Source organism: Balaenoptera physalus (assembly GCF_965194825.1).
Source record: "Balaenoptera physalus genome assembly, chromosome: X".
Lineage (NCBI taxonomy): Eukaryota > Metazoa > Chordata > Mammalia > Artiodactyla > Balaenopteridae > Balaenoptera > Balaenoptera physalus.
Window position 1 is genome coordinate 103,390,217 of NC_138903.1, and position 18,358 is coordinate 103,408,574.

Sequence of the window (18,358 nt, forward strand, 5' to 3'; positions counted from 1 at the left end):
CCATGCATATGTCCAGGCACTGTCAGGGTGAAAAACCTCTTCCTCTCTTCTGTGGTGTTCGGTAATTGGGAGCCCTGTGAATTAAACTGACGAAAGATAGATTAGTAAGTGGGGGGGGGGGAGATTTAATTATGTATGTATCCATGCTGAGCTCCCAAAGAAATGTGACTCAAGAAGACACTTAGAATTGGGGTAGGATATACCATCTTAAAAGGGGACGGAGAAGGGCAGAGGGCGAGAACTTCTGGGAGAAGAAAAAACTTTTAGGAAAAATAAATAGGCCCTTAGGAGGATAGGTAGGAAATGTGATAGTTTTACGACAATGTCTATTTAGGCGATTTCTTATCCAGGTGGTGACTTATCTTCTCTTTAGTGATAAGAGTCAATGTCTGTGGTTGTGAAACTCCCAGGGAGGGGATTTATGACAACTGAATTCTTTGGGGAAGCTTTGCTTTCAGGAAGATAAAGGCAGTTTAGAGAAAGTCTCTTCCTGCAGCTGTTGATTCTCAAATGTCTTCAGCTCCAAACGATGCTTTTGCGGCATGTTCTAGACCCCTTCAGCACAGAAGCTTTGGCCTAATGGCACCACAGATCCCTTATTAGCTAAGAAGACTCTGTTTTAATGTTTTCTTCTCCAATAAACCCTTCTGGCAATCAGTTCTTCACTAGGATCCATAAACATTAATTGGTAGCTGGTCAAATATACTTGATGAGAAAATAACATCTTTACTGTCTTGGACAAATGAATGTCTATTTATCTCGTCATTAAAAGTATCCTGATATTAGAGTTCCTCCAAATACCTGAAATGCTAGCATCACAAGTTTCGATGGGATATAACTGGGTGATAGATTGTAATATGAATGTGCTTTTTGAAAGGAAGGTAAAAGATCAAGGAGGGTAAAAGGCTGTTTGATCGATGGCCTGTGTAGGATTTAAATGGAAACATTGAATGCACATGCATTGCAGTGAAAAGGGAAGGATGTCTGTGGAGGAACTATTAGGTTTCCCAGGATTTCTTTCTACTATGTCTTTAAGTCGTGTGTGTGTGTGTGTGTGTGTGTGTGTGTGTGTGTGTGTGTGTGTGTGTGTGTGTGTGTGTGTGTGTGTGTGTGTGTGTGTGTGTGTGTGTGTGTGTGTGCGCGCGCGCGCATTTTGTTTTCTCCTTATGAGAACATGTTTCTGAATTCACAGTGAAAGTAAATAGCAATATATAGTTCAGTTTTCAAATATCTGCTTGATAAACAACTTTTTAGAGTGTGCCTACAGTAACAGGAAAAAACAATTACTAAATTTCTTTGTGGCAAGCAGAATAATGACCATCCCCAAGATACCCATGTCCTAATAACCAGAACTTGTGAATGTTACCTGACATAGCAAAAGGGACACTGAAGATGTGATTACTTTAAGGATCTGGAGATGGGGAGATTATCCTGAATTATCTGGGTGGGTCCAATGTGAGCACCCAGGTGGGTGGGTGCTTCTAAGAGGAGGGAAGCAGGAGAGTCAGAGAAGGAGGTGTGATCATAGCAGAAGTCAGAGGGATGTGATTGCAGGAAGAGGGCAATGAGCCAAGGAATGCTGGAAGCCTTTAGAAGCTGGGAAAAGCAAGGCATAAATTCTCCCCTAATCCTTCAGGAGGAAAGCAGCCCTGCCCACACCTTGATTTTAGCCCAGTGAGACACGTTGCTCTCCTGACTTCTAGAAACGTGAAATAATACATTGTGTTGTCTTAAGCCACTAAGCATGTGGCAATTTGTTACTGCAGCAATAGGAAACTAACATAGTATTACTTATCATTCTGCTAATACTTGCATTTCCTTATGCTTAGTCCCTGGCAATCAATACAAGAATGTGACATTCTGATATTTTTGCAATGAAAAATACCATTTTTAGTCATTAATGTTCTCCATAAGACGTCAAACCATAATTAATTAAAGAATAAAAACACAGCTTATTCATTTGATGTGTAACAAAAGCATAATCCAATCATTGTTGTTTTTCTCTGGGGCACCCAAAGACACAAATTTGTTAAGACCAGAGTAAGAAATTCACTTGTAAGAACTCACATCCTAATCACAGAAAAAGCATCCAAAGTCCACCAGAAAATGTGGTACTGCCCTTAGGTGATAACGTGGGAGGATGCAGCCTCTGACCTTTCAGAATAAGATCTGCTTCTGCGTCTGAGCTGGTGAGGACCATCTAGGCCAGCTTAAAAAGGAAGGGCCTCATTCACCTTGGTCCCTGATTGGAATGAGCAGCTTCCATCAAAGCCTGCCTCCTAGTTATCCTGCCCTGCTTCTTGCCCTTGATCATAACCTAATTTCTGATCTAAGGATCTGCAAACATAAAATGCCCCTCCACAGCTTATTTTGACTACATCCAGTGGGTACCCACAGCTAGTTTAAACATAGCCTGTTCCCACCATATATTTATTGACTCAGAATGTGTGTCCCTTTACAACTGGCCTATACCCCAACTCGTTTGTTCCCAATTTCTGTTCTTCATTGACGCAGCACCACTATTTTTTCCTAGGTTGGACAATCAGAAATAGCTTAAGCATTAAATATTAAATATATTGCAATTTATGCAGCAATATTAAGATGGCTTGTGAGTGCTGTCAAAGCTCACAGCAGCTGCACCTAGCAAATGGAAATGCTGCAACTCAAATCAGGTCTGCCTGATTCCAAAGCTCATCTCTTAAACATTATCATATATATTGTCTCTCACTCAGAAAATCCCAAGCAACTTCTGTATCTACCATCAACAGAGAACCATTCAGTCCTTGTGGCCACACACTGTTGCCAGGATATGCCCACCACAGCTATCTCCTAATAAATCGTAGAACTCCAGCGATACTGTCTGCTGCCCCAACCTTGCCCCTCCACTCACGTCCTAAATCATCTTAGTTAATAGGATAAGCTTTTATATGCTGAATAGTTAATGAGACCAGGTTGCATTTCATCAGAGTTTACACTCATAAACCAAAGCAAGGATGGAAGTGAGAATTTCGGGGCCTAAAACAAGTATACATTTTAGTGATGCCTTTCCATGTTCCTAAAAGAATCTGACAATGAAGCTGCCTGCATATAGGAAAAGTTATGTTCATAAAACACTTGAATTAATATCCTAGAAATGAAAGAAAGCCTTTTGGGTACTGTCTGCTGCATCCTAAAAACTAAAGATCGATGGCTGTTTCACAAAAACTCTTTGGACCAGAAGGAGGCTCAGTGCCTAAGCCAGTGCACACTTAGTCTGCTAAAGAAGAATGATAATTGTCCTCGCTGTTCTGGGATAACACTCGAGTGGCCAATAAAAATTGGAAGAATCACCGGGTATTGAAGGTTGATGGGCCCCAACAAAATTTTGTCAGTGCAGAATTTGATTTTTCTATAATGATATTCATTCTCTTTTAGAATACAGGCTGAAAAGAAGCCATAGCCATATTCATAAGGATGGCAAATTTGTAACAGAATGAGGACATAGGTAGCAGTGGGGGTGGCATTCACTTGCTTTACTGTCTTTTCTTCTTGGTATCGTATTTTCCCCTTTGCACAGCAGTTCTGCAATGTGCTACGTGAAAGCAGTTGATTATAGTTGTTAAGAACTGAATAACATGAAAAAAATGTTCAACATTGCTAATTATTAGAGAAATGCAAATCAAAACTACAATGAGGTATCACCTCACTCCAGTCAGAATGGCCACCAGCAAAAAGTCTACAAATAATAAATGCCGCAGAGGGTGTGGAGAAAAGGGAACCCTCTTGCACTGCTGGTGGGAATGTAAATTGGTACAGCCACTATGGAGAACAGTATGGAGGTTCCTTAAAAAACTAAAAATAGAGTTACTATATGATCCTGCCATCCCACTCCTGGGCATATATCCAGAGAAAACTCTAACTTGAAAAGATACATGCACCCCAATGCTCATAGCAGCACTATTTACAATAGCCAAGACATGGAAGGAACCTAAATGTCCATCGACAGATGAATGGATAAAGGAGATGTGGTATATACACACAATGGAATACTACTCAGCCATTAAAAAAGAATGAAATAATGCCATTTGCAGCAACATGGATGGACCTAGAGATTATCATAGTAAGTGAAATAAGCCAGACAGAGAAAGACAAATATCATATGATATTGCTTATACGTGGAATTTTAAAAAAAAAGGATACAAAAGAACTTATGTACAAAACAGAAATAGATCCACAGACATAGAAAATAAACTTACGGTCACCAAAAGGGAAAGGGGAGGGATGGATAAATTGGGAGATTGGGATTAACATATACACACTACCATATATAAAGTAGATAACCAACAAGGACCTACTGTATAGGCACAAGAAACTATACTCAATATTTTATAATAACCTATAAGGGAAAAGGATCTGAAAAAGAATATACATGTATATAACTGCATTACTATGCTGTACACCTAAAACTAACACGACATTATAAATCAACTATACTTCAATAAGAAAAAAAAAAAAGAAGTGCCTAAGAACTTAGGCCTCTTAGTACCTAAGAGGCTTGGGAGTCAAACAAACCTAGATTCAAATTCCAGTTCTGCTATGCAAAAACCATGAGTCTTTGGAAAACATGACTTCTCTGAACCACAGAGTATTGCTATGAAAATTAAATAATACAACAGACTGACATACCACAATTCTCAAGAAATTTTTGTTGTTGCCATCAAAAAAAACCATCTTCCAGAACTAGAAATTATCTAGCAATTTTGCAAACCAATCCAAATTGAAGAGCTTCTCTTCTACTACAAATATAGAGAAATAATTGATAAAATAGATCAAAACTTTATTTAGTGTGGTGAGATCTTTTGCTTCTGCTTATGACAGAGGAACCAGTACTGGACTTATCCTCCTGCTGTTAAAAACTCTAGAAAACTGGACAAAAATGTGGAACATCTATTTTCATACATGGGACAATACACAGTGCAGATTCGAAATCCTTGAGAAGAAGGAAAAATAAGGTGGGTCCAAGAGGTCCCATGATGTCTTTGGCTGGCTAGGAAGTTGTTCATGCCTAGGGTGACACTCTGTGAGGCCAGGCAAAAATCAACCGGAGGGGAGATGTAAACTGAACAATTCCTCGCTCACACATGATTGGAAAATATTCTAGTTCTCATCAGCTAGCAGGGGTCAGCCAACACTTTCATTAAAGGACAAGATAGTAAACACTTTAGACTTTGTGGGTCACATATGATGTCTGTAACATAATCTTCTTTTTCTTTTAAACTATGCTTTAAAAAGGAAAATATAATTCTCAGCTCCCACACTATTCCAAAACAATCCACAAGCTGGATTTGACCCACAGTTTATAGTTTGCTGAGCTCTGAGCTAGATTGTAGAGACCTTTTTGAGCACCAAGGGTATTCAATAGAGACCCAAGAAGGTCACACCTTGGTAATAGCACTAAAGTAGACACAAAATAAAGGATAGTCTTTTGACTCACACTAGCAAAACTTAAACACAAACTTCAAATGAATCAAGAACAAGAAAACGATAACATAAGAAGAAAAGAGAGAATATTACTAACATCTTAGAGATATTAACAGGGTAATTAGGCAATATTAATGATAATTTTATGCCAATAAATTCAACAATCAGATGAAATGGACAAATTCCATGAATGTACCAATTATGAAAAGGGACACATTTAAATAGAAAATCTGAATAACTTCATAACTAGTAAAGAAATTGAATTCATAATTGAAAACCTTCACACAAAGAAAACTTCAAGCCCAAATCTCTTCTCTGGTAGGTGCTATGAAACATTTAAAATGTTAAGTAATACCAAGCTTAAACAAATACTTCCAGAGTATAGAGGAACACCTTCAACTCGTTCTATGAGGCCCATATTACCCTTGTACTAGAACTAGACTAAAATATTACAAAAAAGTAATCTATTCACCAATATCCATCATGAACATAGAAAAAGTCTTCAAATAAATTTCATAGAAAATTGAATCCAGCAATATAGTATATAAAAAGGATAATGTATCATGACCAAGTGAGTCTTATCTCAAGATTGCAAGGCTGGTTCAATGTTTGTAAATCGATCAATATAAATCACCATATGAACAAACTAAAGAAGAAAAACCACATGATCATCTCAATAGATGCAGAAAAAGTATTTGTCAGAAATTCAACACCCATTCCTGACGTAAATTCTCATTAAAAAGGGTATCTACAAAAAACCCACAGCTAACATCAGTACTTAATAGTGAAAGACTGAATGCTTTCCCCCAAGGTCAGAACATAAGGCTGTGCATACTTACACTTTATTCAACATTGTATCTGATGGCCTAGCAAGTGCAATAGGCCAAAAAAAAAAAAAAAGAAAAAGAAAAAAGAAATAAAAGGCCTATATTTTGAAAAGTGTCAGTTACTCTTCCAACAGCATGAATGAGTTTTGTCTGTTTTGTACAATTAATTTTTGTGTTTTGAGCTTAAAGCCTGTGAACTCACTAAACTCAATTATTAGTTCTAGTACTTTTTGGTAGATTCTTTAGAGTTTTCTAAAAGACAGTTTTAATTTTTCCATTCCAATATGATTGCATATTTTATAAAAGATACAAAAACAGACAAAACTCATCTATGCCCTTAGAACTTGGCAAACACTCAGTAAATGTTAGTTACTATGTTATTTGCCTTGCAAGTATTTTAAATTAAATTGAAAGCACGAGAGTTACCAACTTTATAGTACACATACACCTTATAATGACTTCCCAAACTCTTGAAATACCCAAGATGGCTCTGGAAATCATCCGTCAGGTCTGCTGTGAAAGAGATTTTTCTGGGGATAAAAAGTTGTTTTAGCCTTAGGTGATTTATATGATTAAATTAATTCACACTAAGCTATTAGTTTTGCCCTCTAAATGACTGTTTTTAATATCTTATCAGGGTATAATTTACAGATGGTGAAATGTATTAATCTTAAATATAAAGTTCAATCATCTCTGACAAATGCATACAACTGTGTAACTAACACCCCTATCAAAACGTAGAACATTGCCACCGTGCTCAAAAGGTCCAGGGTGCTCCAACCCAGTCACCCCTCCCCCACAAGACAACCATTGATCTGTTATCACCCCAAATTAGTTTTCCTTGTTTTAGAACTTCATATAAATGAAACTGTACACGGTGCTCTTTTCTGTGCCTGGCATCTTTCACTCAACATAATGCTAATATTTTTATTTTATTGTGGTAAGAACACTTAACATGAGATTTACCCTCTTAACCAATTTTTATGTGTACAATAAAGTACTGTTAATTATAGGCACCATGTTTGTACAGAAGATCTCTAGACCTTATTCATCTTGCTTAACTGAAATTTTACACCTGTTCAATGGCAAGTCCCTGTTTCCCCCTCCCACAGCCCCTGGCAACCGCCATTCTACTCTCTGCTTCTGAGTTCAACTACTTTAGATACCTCACATAAGTCAAGCCATGCAGTATTTGTCCTTCTATGACTACCTTATTTTACATGTACCCGTGAGCTGGAGGGGAACCAGATCCCTCTTGAGCCAGGACACTGGTTAAATTCTTCTACACTTCAATCCCCCTCTCCCATGAAAAGCACAAATATAGAACCATCTGGTCAACCAACCAAAGTCAATGAAAAGCAAGGTTTTTGCTTTTCCTTTTTCAGACTACTGGGATCTGAGGGCATTCTGGTTATAATAGATCATGCCATTCCCAAGGGAAAACTCATATATATTTTGATTGGAGGTTAAGGACTACATAACTATGTAACATGGATATAGGGTCCCTATTTTCTTCAGGACTGTTATTTAACAATAGTGGGAGGCAATATGGTATAAGGCAAGAATATTTGCAGCAGACCCAGGTACTAATCCTGGCTCCAGTATCTACTAGATACGTGTCACTGGACAAGTTACTTCAACTCTATGAGCCTTGGTTTCCTCATCTGTACGTGGGGCTAATACTACTTTCCTTGCCAGGGTATAGTAAAAATTTGAGACAATCTGATTCTTGGTACTAAAACCAGCTATTACAATGCCGGGCACACAGAAGACATTTAGTAATTGGAACTATTAATAAAAAAAAAACTTTCTGCCAAAGTGCCACCATTAAAAATTCACTCCTTTGGGTTAATGAGCTACTCACTTAAACAGTCATTCCTAGCCAAAGTTGTAAAATACGTAATTTGCCTTTAGCACCTACATTTAGACTCCCCTTTTTATGCCCTTCTGTCCTTAAATTGGTATTTGGTTAGAGAGAGAGAGAGAGATCAGAGAATGCTTGGGAGAAAATGGAACAAAGAAAAATTCCCATTTCTAGTTTAGATTCGGAAGTCAGGTGATACATGTGACATATTTAAGAACTTATTTTTCCAGAAAATGGAGCTGGACCAGGCATACAATATAAATTTCCCTGATGTTATGATAGCGTTAGTGCACTATCATTTAAGTGCTACTCTTCAAATATGACTAAAAATATATATGTATGTGTCTGCCCCCAACTTCATGTATTCCTGATTACCTTAATCATTCATTACTTTCTCAAACATTACAACATAAAAATGAGGAATGGCTTCTAGTTAAGAAAATTTGCAAGAGAGAACATAGTAATACGGAACAGCTGCAGCCGTGAATTTTATGAATGCTTTGTTGAAAATAACATTAAATGGCAAAATCAGTTCACAGATGAACTCTGCAGCATTTTATGCTATGCAGAAAATTCATTCATCATTCTTGCTTATCTATGATAAGAAGAACATGGAATAACTTACCTTGATTTTTTTACTAGGTAGAAACCATCATCATCTTCCTCATCACCATCATCCCTTTTTCAAGGACCTGGTATATGAAGGGTAACATGCAAGAAGCTGTGGGAAAAAAGACAAGATGCATACATTCAGAGAACTTAAATCAAATTAGGAAACAGACTGTATAGACAAATATGAAAGCACCATAGCAGGATCAGGGTTGATTGGTAAATATCCCTGGTTATCAGGCGCTATCTAGTTCCTGAGCTCTGGATCCCTTGTCTACCTAAAGTAGACATCCTCAACCTATCCACACAATTTCTGACCTTAGTAAATACAAATTTAAGGCTTTTCAGACCAAATTTGGCAAAATTATGCCCCATAAGCCAAATGAGACCCAGGAACAGATTTGTTACACTGTACACACACACACATATATATATTTTTAAACTTATTTATTTTCGGCTGTGTTGGGTCTTCGTTGCTGTGCACGCGGGCTTTTCTCTAGTTGCGGAGAGCGGGGGCTTCTTTTCATTGCAGTGCGCAGACTTCCCATCACGGTGGCTTCTCTTGTTGCGGAGCTCGGGCTCTAGGCGCGCGGGCTCAGTAGTTGTGGCTCGCTGACTCTAGAGTGCAGGCTCAGTAGTTGTGGCGCATGGGCTTAGTTGCTCTGCGGCATGCGGGATCTTCCCGGACCAGGGCTCGAACCCGTGTCCCCTGCATTGGCAGGCAGATTCATAACCACTGCGCCGCCAGGGAAGCCCACACTGTACATATTTTTAATTTACTCTTCAAATTGGTTGCTCCCGTTTTTATATTGTTCTGTTTCCCTTTATGATTCAGACTTCCGGCTTCTCCAGCAATATCAAAAGATCTGGCAACACTAGATCCATTTTGCACATTACAACAATTAGCTATTGCTAAATAGTAGAAGCCCTCTTTAGAGAGGACAGAGGACCTCCGTTCCTTTCATAGGCCTCATCACGCCTTTTTGTTCCTTACACCTGGTTTGCTTCACTCCCTTTACCTCTCAGTCTCTGTAGGCACTTGAGTTTGTGACCCATGGTCTAGCCACACTCTCAGATTCAGCATGTAATCTCACTCTGGTCCAGTTCTGACCTACATTTCAATGTTGTTTCTCTTGCCACATTCCTTATCTCAGTAATCCTCCAGCACTGGCAACTCCTGACTTTTGACTTTCTGCTCCTACCCCCACCCCAACAACACTTCTTATTGAAAACCATACCCCCAAAGAATTGACTCACACCTTATTTTAAATTACTTAATGACTGTACCTTTACCCATTGCCCCTGGATGTAGTATAATCAACAGTGATGAGGAGATGTGGTTGGCTGATCAGTTACATGGAAAAACTGTATAATGTATGTATAATGCACGTATAATCTGATATAGCAAGTTCGTATGCCTCTGAACCAAGCAAAGATCTCAGCAAAACCACTATCTCCCTTCAAAATATGTAAGAATAGGCAGCGATGAAAACCCCACTGAAGTAATCGATTTGCGCAAGGACCCTGAAGGAAAACAAAATCTATTAGGTGATAGATTGATGGGAAACTCCATATTTACATAGTGCCAAAGGATCACCCGCATGGATTACTTGCTAGCTGAAAAGGGGCAAAAGGCTAACTTTTCAATAGAGCAAGCTGGCAGTCATCATCTTAACCCAATCATCACATTAACCCAATGATCCTTTCACTAATACAGAGTCAACCACACATTATATGGCTCTCAATGTGATGCAATCTGCAACACACAGCCTCATCTATGAAGCAATCCTATGAAAAATGTTTAACCTCAATCCAATAAGGTATAGTTCTAAATTCCAGTTTTCAGAACTCTAAGGATTAGAGGAATAAATTCAATGACACCACAAGGAAAAACAGGTAAATCCAAAAGGTGATTTACTCTAAAGAACGATATTCCCAATCTCTTCAATTATCAAAATCATGGAAAGAGGAGGGGAAAAAAATACACACATACATATCTGATCAGAGAGAGGTTGATTTCATTTTAATTAAAAGCATGGGCAGGAAATTTTCAGTATAAGCAAACACTGGTTTGATCACTCACAGAAAGAGAAATTGTTGGCATAACATCTGGGTACAGCAAAAGCTGTGAGTACAGATACAGGTAACCGCTAGCCCAGAATGGTTCAACTTGTAGCCATCACCAGGGAACCGATTAGATATTAAGCCTAACTCCTCCAGGCTTTCAGATCTCCCTTACCTATTCTTTCCTTCATGAAATTCTTGCTCAGTAGGACTCAGCTTAGTCATTCCTCCATCAGTTTTGCTCTAGCTCCCTTCTTGTGTGTTCCCACAGTGCCCTGTTCTTCTGTCATAGGACTTAATGTTCTAAATTACTTATCTGTCTCTCCCTCTGGCGTGAGAGTTCCTACAGGACAAGGCTAGTTATTTCCCAAGTGTCTCATCCAGCATCTAGCACAGGACAGGCATTCAGTAAATATGGCATACCTTGTGACTAAAAATTGAATTATTTCTAGGTCCTCTCCTGAGACTTGGAACCTAGTTCTTAATCCCTCCTAATAACCGAGGCCCAGTTATCTGACAAGATAAGATTTCATTGCCCAGCTGCCTGCAAGTATGTCTGCATATCGCCTCCCAGTGGAATTTTATCACACTGCTCTTTTCATGTCAATGCAGCCCTGTTAATTAATTTTCTAAAACGTCAAACTCAATGTCACTCTTCTTTCTGGTTCTATCAAAATGCTGTGGGAATTTTTAAATACCTGAGATATGAGCAGGTTGGATGGCATTTTAGTGACACCTTAGCCCTCAAAGTCCATTATCTGAATGGTAGTTAAGCTTGGTGTGAAAGAGTCATCCAACTGAGTTGTCCCTATTGAATGTGATCCAGGTATTCACTTATTCTCATTGTCACTCTCCCCTAATTGTCAGCACTTTCCTCCTGTAAAATCCCAAAGAGGTTATCAAATGGAAGTCTAGTTGAAATTTTGACTGTCTTACTATTTCTGGTCTTGTCGACATCTCTTTGACATAATGGGCAAGTCTACAAGTATTTAGACCCTCTAATAGAAGGCAGAAGTCAGTGCCTCCACATGGATCCAAAGGAGGATACATTTAGTAGTAAGGCTACTTTGGTAGGGTTGAATAGAGAAGTACCACTAGACTTGGGGAAAAGTTATCTTAAAATCTTCCACTCGTCAGGCAGCGTTTCAGCGTAAGGATGTTTGTTAGCTAGCTATTACTTACATTTTTTGAAAGCACCAACAGCATGTTTCACACAGAGAATAGATGATGTCCTATAAGATCCACACATCGCATGAAACCTCTAGGAAGCAATCTAGTCCTCATTCTGGAGGCTAATAAAGGGTAATAAATAGTTTCACGAGGTTTAAAAAACATGACTATTTGGACCAGTTTGTCCAGAACATGCAAAAAAAATCAAAGAGTCTAATACACCCTCAGACTTCCACAGAGAAAGTACATTCTCTTTATTTGCCTCACTGCTGACTTTGGTAAATTGTCAGTGGGGCTTGCTGCCAGAGTTCTAGTCAGCACCCGTCAGCCTTTTTGATTATCTGCCGTTCTCTGCTTCAAATGCAGCACCCAGCACAAATGGCCAATGCTGTGATCTGCCAAACAAGTCCTTTCTTTGACTCTTCATTAACATACTCCAATGTCATATTCATTCAAGGTCCTCAAAGAGTATTTACCTCACCACCCTACTTTTCTACATTTTTCTTCATAGCAATCACAACTACATCTCTATTCCCTATTAGAATGTAACCTCTGTGATGGCAGAGTTCACCACTCTGCAGCCCCAGTACCTGCAACAGTACCAGGTATATAGAAAGCGCTCAATAAATATTTGTTGACCAAATGAATAATCATGGCAGCCAACACATAGAAAATTTACCATGCCACGCACTGCTAAGTGCTTTCAATATTTTACTGCACTTAATCCTCATAAATATTACTATGAAGGAGGTGCTATAGTTATTCCTATCTTATAGTTGAGGAAATTTAAGATGAGAAGACTGAATTTTGCTTAGGACTTATTATTGTTACTGCATCAGTATTTCATAAGGAATAGTAAGGGAGTAAGGGATATTTAAGAATTTAACACACCCTGGATGCCTATGGAGACTAACAACAGCTACTTTCTATGGGCCAAGCCATATTAGACTTTACATCTCTTTAAATCTCACAACAACACTATGTGTTCGGCACTGTTATTATTCCAATTTTATAGATTAAGAAACCGATGCATAGCAACTTGCCCTAGGTCTCACAGCGAGCAAGTGACAGAGCTTAAATTCCAGCTTGGTTAGGCTGGATCCTGAGACAAATCCCTGAAGACGTCTATGAATGGAAAGGAAATAATATTTTATAAAATGCTAGGGATTTTTTATATTGATTATCGAAATGTTAGAGACGGGCACATATTTTATATAATCCTCCAAAAAAGAGACTATGTTCTATTATCTTCAGTTTATGGATGAGACAAGGGCTTAGAGAAGTTTCTAGTCCAAGGTCATGCAGCTAATTTCCAGGCCTATCCCATTTCCACTATCCCTACACTGTCTGGAAATAGGTTGGCTTAGGGAGAGAAACAGGGTGGAACTGAGCAGAGAAACTAACAGAGAGTAACCAACTGAAGGAAAGTCTAACTACAGACTACAGGATTCAGACAGAGAAAAAACAAGAAAAGACCAAGATTTAGTTCCACGATGACAGAGACAGATTTTGTTTTAGGTATGGTGTATTAGTCACATGATGTAGTCAATTAAGAACATTGTTCAACTTGGCTCAGTTTCTAACTGGGCCCCTTACTAGTTTTGTGAATTTGGGTAAGTCACTTAAACTCTCAAAGCCTCAGTTTCCTAACCTACAAAATGGGTATTCTAATACTGCCTTCCGCAGAATGTTGCTGGGGAGATCACCTGATATGTAACATGCACTCATTAAATGCTAGTGACTGTTATCAGTGGAGAAACAGGGGACAGACAAATGCTTAGTTCCATTACATCCACTCACCACCCAGTCCTGGCCTGCTGCCTGCTTTTCACACAGTATTAGGCACCGGAGATAGGAAACATAATTCTTAGGAATCCTTTATACCGAATTGCTGTAATGCTCTAGCATTGTGAATTTGAATAATGACTGGATTATCTTGATCATGTTTTTGAGTGATGGCTGACCCTTTCAAGCTTGTCCATAAATTTACTGGGCACCTGAAAGATGGCCTAAGGTTGCAAATGGTCACCAGCATTCAGGCTCCAGCGTCTATGGGATTCACACTGGCCCTTTTCTACATATCTTAAGACTCTGAATAAAGGCTCCCTAAAAGACAGCTTCCCACTACAGTCCTAGTTGACCCACTTGCCATATCTGTTCTTTTTTCTGAAATACCCATAAATCAGTCTTCTCCCAGTTACTCTGTCTTTTCTAGGTAATTTTCCAGTATCATTTGCCAGTTCTGTATTTCCAACCTTAGTTCTGTCCCACCCACGGTGCGTCAGCCACTGACTGCTAGACCACAGGCTCTTCAGCCTCTAAAAATGGTGAATTTGTCCTTGGCTTCTTGAATAAGTGGGAGCTGTGTACTAGGAAGTGTCTTGGGAGCTTCCACAAGAATTATCTCCCTAAACGATAGTAATGGCCCCATGAGGTTGGGATCCTCTATCCCCATTTTAGAGAAGGAAACTAAGGCTAAAAGAGGATAAGGTGACTCTCTCAAAACTACATAGCTATTTGGTGGTGCTATGGTCTGAATATTTGTGTCCCCCCAAATTTATATATTGAAACATAACACCCACTGTGATGGTCTTGGGATGTGGGGCCTTTGGGAGGTGATTAGGTCCTGAGGGTGGAGCCCTCATGAATAGGATTAGTGTCCTTATAAGAGTGACCCCAGACAGCTCCCTTGCCCCTTCCTCCATGTGAGGACACAGTGAGAAGACATCAGTCTATGGACCAGGAAGCAGGCCCTCACCAGACACTGAACCTGCCAGCACCTTGATCTTGGACTTCCCAGCCTCCAGAACTGTGAAAAAATGAATTTCTCTTGTTTATAAACTACCCAGTCTATGACATTTTTGTTATAGCAGCCCTGAAGGACTAAGACAGGTGGCAAAGCCAAAATAGGCTAATGGGGACCAATAGACTCCAAGTCCAATGTCCTGTCTACTTTGCTAAGGGGTGATATTCAGCTGAGCTTTAGGATAGCCTATATCTTGGCTTAAACAGCTTATTTCTGCTTGTAGTGTAGGGATGTGAGGTACTGTGCATGCTCCTGAGGTCATAGTAAACATGCTTTTTTGCTGGAGAAATGTCAGTGATAATAATTATCTGCTGATGGGCTAGAATATGTTTCATCATCCTTTGCCTCTGTCCAGCACATTCCGCTCCTTCTGATGAGAATCTACTTTCCCTTCTTCCTTTACCTAATGAACCTCTACCCTACTGTGGCAGGCAAAATAATGCCACCTCAACAAAGATATCCTAATCCCCAGAACCTGTGAATGTTACCTTACCTAGCAAAAGGGACTTTTTAGATGTGATCTCCATCTTGGGATGGGTAGATTCTCCTGGATTCTCCAATAGAGCCCAATGGAACCATATGGGTCATTATAAGGGAGACGAGAGATGGAGGAAGAGGGCCATGGGCCAAGGAATGCAGGCAGCTCTAGAAGCTGGGAAAGGCCAGGGAATGATCATCTCCTAGGGGCTCCAAAAGGAACACAGTCAGGTCAACACGCTGATTTTAGCCCAGTGAGACATGTATCGGCCTTCTGACCTCCGTAAGTGTAAGATAATAAATTTGTGTTGTTTTGAGGCACTGTGTTTGTAGTAATTTGTTACAGAAGCAATAGGAAACTAACATGCCTACTTTTAGGACTTAGTTCACATATCACCACCTCCTAAAAGGCTTCTATATCTCCCAAGGCAGACCGAGGTGTCAGTGTTCCCATTGCTTGGAGTATGACTCTATCTCCATTACTGGATTCATCACCAAGAAGCTGAATTCCACTCCATTTTCATCCTTTTCCTCCTCTCTTCTAGATGTCTATTAGTGCGTGAAGTGAGGAAGAAGAGAAGTTCAGGTCACTTCCACACTTTTGCTACAAATGACATCTGGGCAATAAAATGAAATCTACGGGACACAAACACTGACCTCTCAGCAACTGAATATATTTTTCTCTACCTTTTTGGAGCTTCTTATGGTATAGCAAGCTTGCCTACCTGGGCAAGAAAGAGTCATTCACCAATCTGGCCCTAACCATCTTTCCAGCCTCGTCTTTTCCACTTCCTGTTCTAGACTGCATCAGTTGGGATCCAGCCAGGGAAAGAGAAGCCACACCAGCTAGCTCCATAGAGGTAATTTAATACAGGAAACAAGTTACAACCGTGTGAGAAGAACAGGAAGAGCAATGGGGGAAAGACGAAGCAACCTAGAGCTTACTAACTGCAAGAAGCTGCTACCGCCCTTACGGCTGAGGGACAAGGCAGGAGATAATATTACCAGGGCCTGAGAACCAGGAGCCAGGAACACCAGAGAGGAGCTGGAACCTTGGAGGAAGAGCCGCTCAACAGAAGTTGAGACCCTGGAGCTTCCCAATAAGATCTAGAGCCACAGAGGAAACACTGCCAACTGCCAGAAAACCAAATGAAAGCCGAGAGGAAGAGGGGGGAGACCATGGCTTCTCGGCTTCTCCCCTTCTCCTGCCCACCAATGTCTGACTAGCATCTCCTATTGGTCAAATCCAACCAGAAGCTGTTTGGCAAGGAAGCCCAGAAAATATATTTGGCCAGGGTCAGAACCCTCACAGAGCAAGGGAAGGACATAGGATGACTCTAAAAGCAAAACTAAGCTCCTTGCAGTTTCCCAAATGTCCTATATGTTTTTCTTATTCCCTTCATTTGAATTGCATCCCCCTTCTCCTCTTATCTCACATATTATCTCCTCTGCGAAGCCTTCTCTAACTATTGCAGGCTTCTGAACTCTAATATCTCTGCAGACCACACCATTCATCTGGTAACGAACCTAACCAATATTGAGTAGCAGCCCTGGTAGTCATCTTTGCTTACATGTACGGCGTGACTACCTAAATACTCTGTAAGCTCTTCGTGGGGCAGGGCGATCTACACATCCACATCTCCCATGGACATCCAGCACATGGCAGGTTTTTGCTAGGCTGCCCCTAGCCTAATTCTAACCACAGAGTGGTATCCTCTAGAAGCTGGAGAGTGCCTGTGACCTTCAGGGGTAATAGTCAAATATTAGCAATCAGTATGGCATGGGCACCGTGCAATCAGAATCTGCCTCACCCTCAAAAGAACAGAACAGACCCTGGTTATAAACAACTAGTACACCTGTCCCGGGGCATGCCTGCTGAACATCTGGCTGGGAACAGAATCTGCAGCCAAGAGAAATGTCCTAACTGCACTATTTGGGGATGTGAGCCTAATTATTAAACTAAAAGAGTGTTATTAAATAAAACAGATTATAAAATAGCATGTTTGCTAAAAAAAAAAAGTTGTAAGACATTATATGTATATATATACACACACACACATTATGTTGTGTGTATTGCATTATAGTCTATTTTTTGTTTTATATATCTAATACATTATATATTTATATTATTTATGATCATCTATATTTTCAGAGACAAATACATATATGCATTAAAAAAACCAGAGTGTAATGCAATGGTTACTTCTGGGTACCCATTAAGGGTGAGCATTATTTTCTTCTTGTTTTGCTTATTTACATCATCTGATTTTTCTACAACACTCAAGTTATCACTAATGGGATAAGAAAGTTATAAACCAAGTGAACTTCTTCAAATGTTCCATTAATCTCTGGCAGGTGGATGGATGATGAATGAAAGGGAGAAAGGGGGATGAAGGTTATAGTACATGCTCTAACAATACATTTTTAAAATACCCAATAGCACGGAGAGATTTTATACTCTATGCATGCTCTCTACCCCTCAGAGAAGGAAAGTGAAAAATTAAATTTCATCCAAAAGCACTGTTCTTAAGCACTTATTTTTCCTTCTGGAAGGAGAAAAAAAAAAGTAAAGAGAAAAAAGGCTTATCATAAGGCATGGCTTAAAATTTGAATGGAGATCAGTATTTCGTAAAATGTCGAGGAGACTGGTTTAGAAAATTATCACTCTTCCTCCTCACACAACCCACCTGCCACCCCCAATGACGCCTCAGCAGTCTTTGCATTTCACTCACTGCCAAAGCTGTAAACATCCCGTGACTTGATCACTCAGGTCAACCATAGTCGTCGTCTCCTCATCATCAGGCCAAGCTGAGCGTTCATAGCCAGCATTTGGATTCACAGCAGGGAAACAGAGGGCAGACAGACCCATCAGAGACGTGGTAGCACAAGCTATTTCTGTCCTGACCGCTCAGATGAGGCGAGCTGCCAGTTGTGGGTGCCACAGGACTAAAACTCAATGTTACCAGTGTGACATCTTCGGTGATCTTCATATAACTCTGATTGATTTTCTTTACCGAGATTCTTTATTGCTATTTTCGTTCTATAATTACTTCTCAAAAACCTCCTGTCATGATGACGCCT

At 39.8% G+C, this 18,358-nt stretch overlaps 1 long non-coding RNA gene across 2 annotated transcripts in view; it reads right to left on the bottom strand.

Annotated features, from left to right (window-relative positions):
• LOC309652107 overlaps nt 1-18,358 on the bottom strand; it is a 430,763-nt gene that overhangs the window by 146,855 nt on the left and 265,550 nt on the right. For both annotated transcript variants that reach the window (XR_014258584.1, XR_014258585.1), the window contains exon 3: nt 8,777-8,872. This is a non-coding gene — a long non-coding RNA (uncharacterized lncRNA). The remainder of the gene's footprint in view (nt 1-8,776; nt 8,873-18,358) is intronic.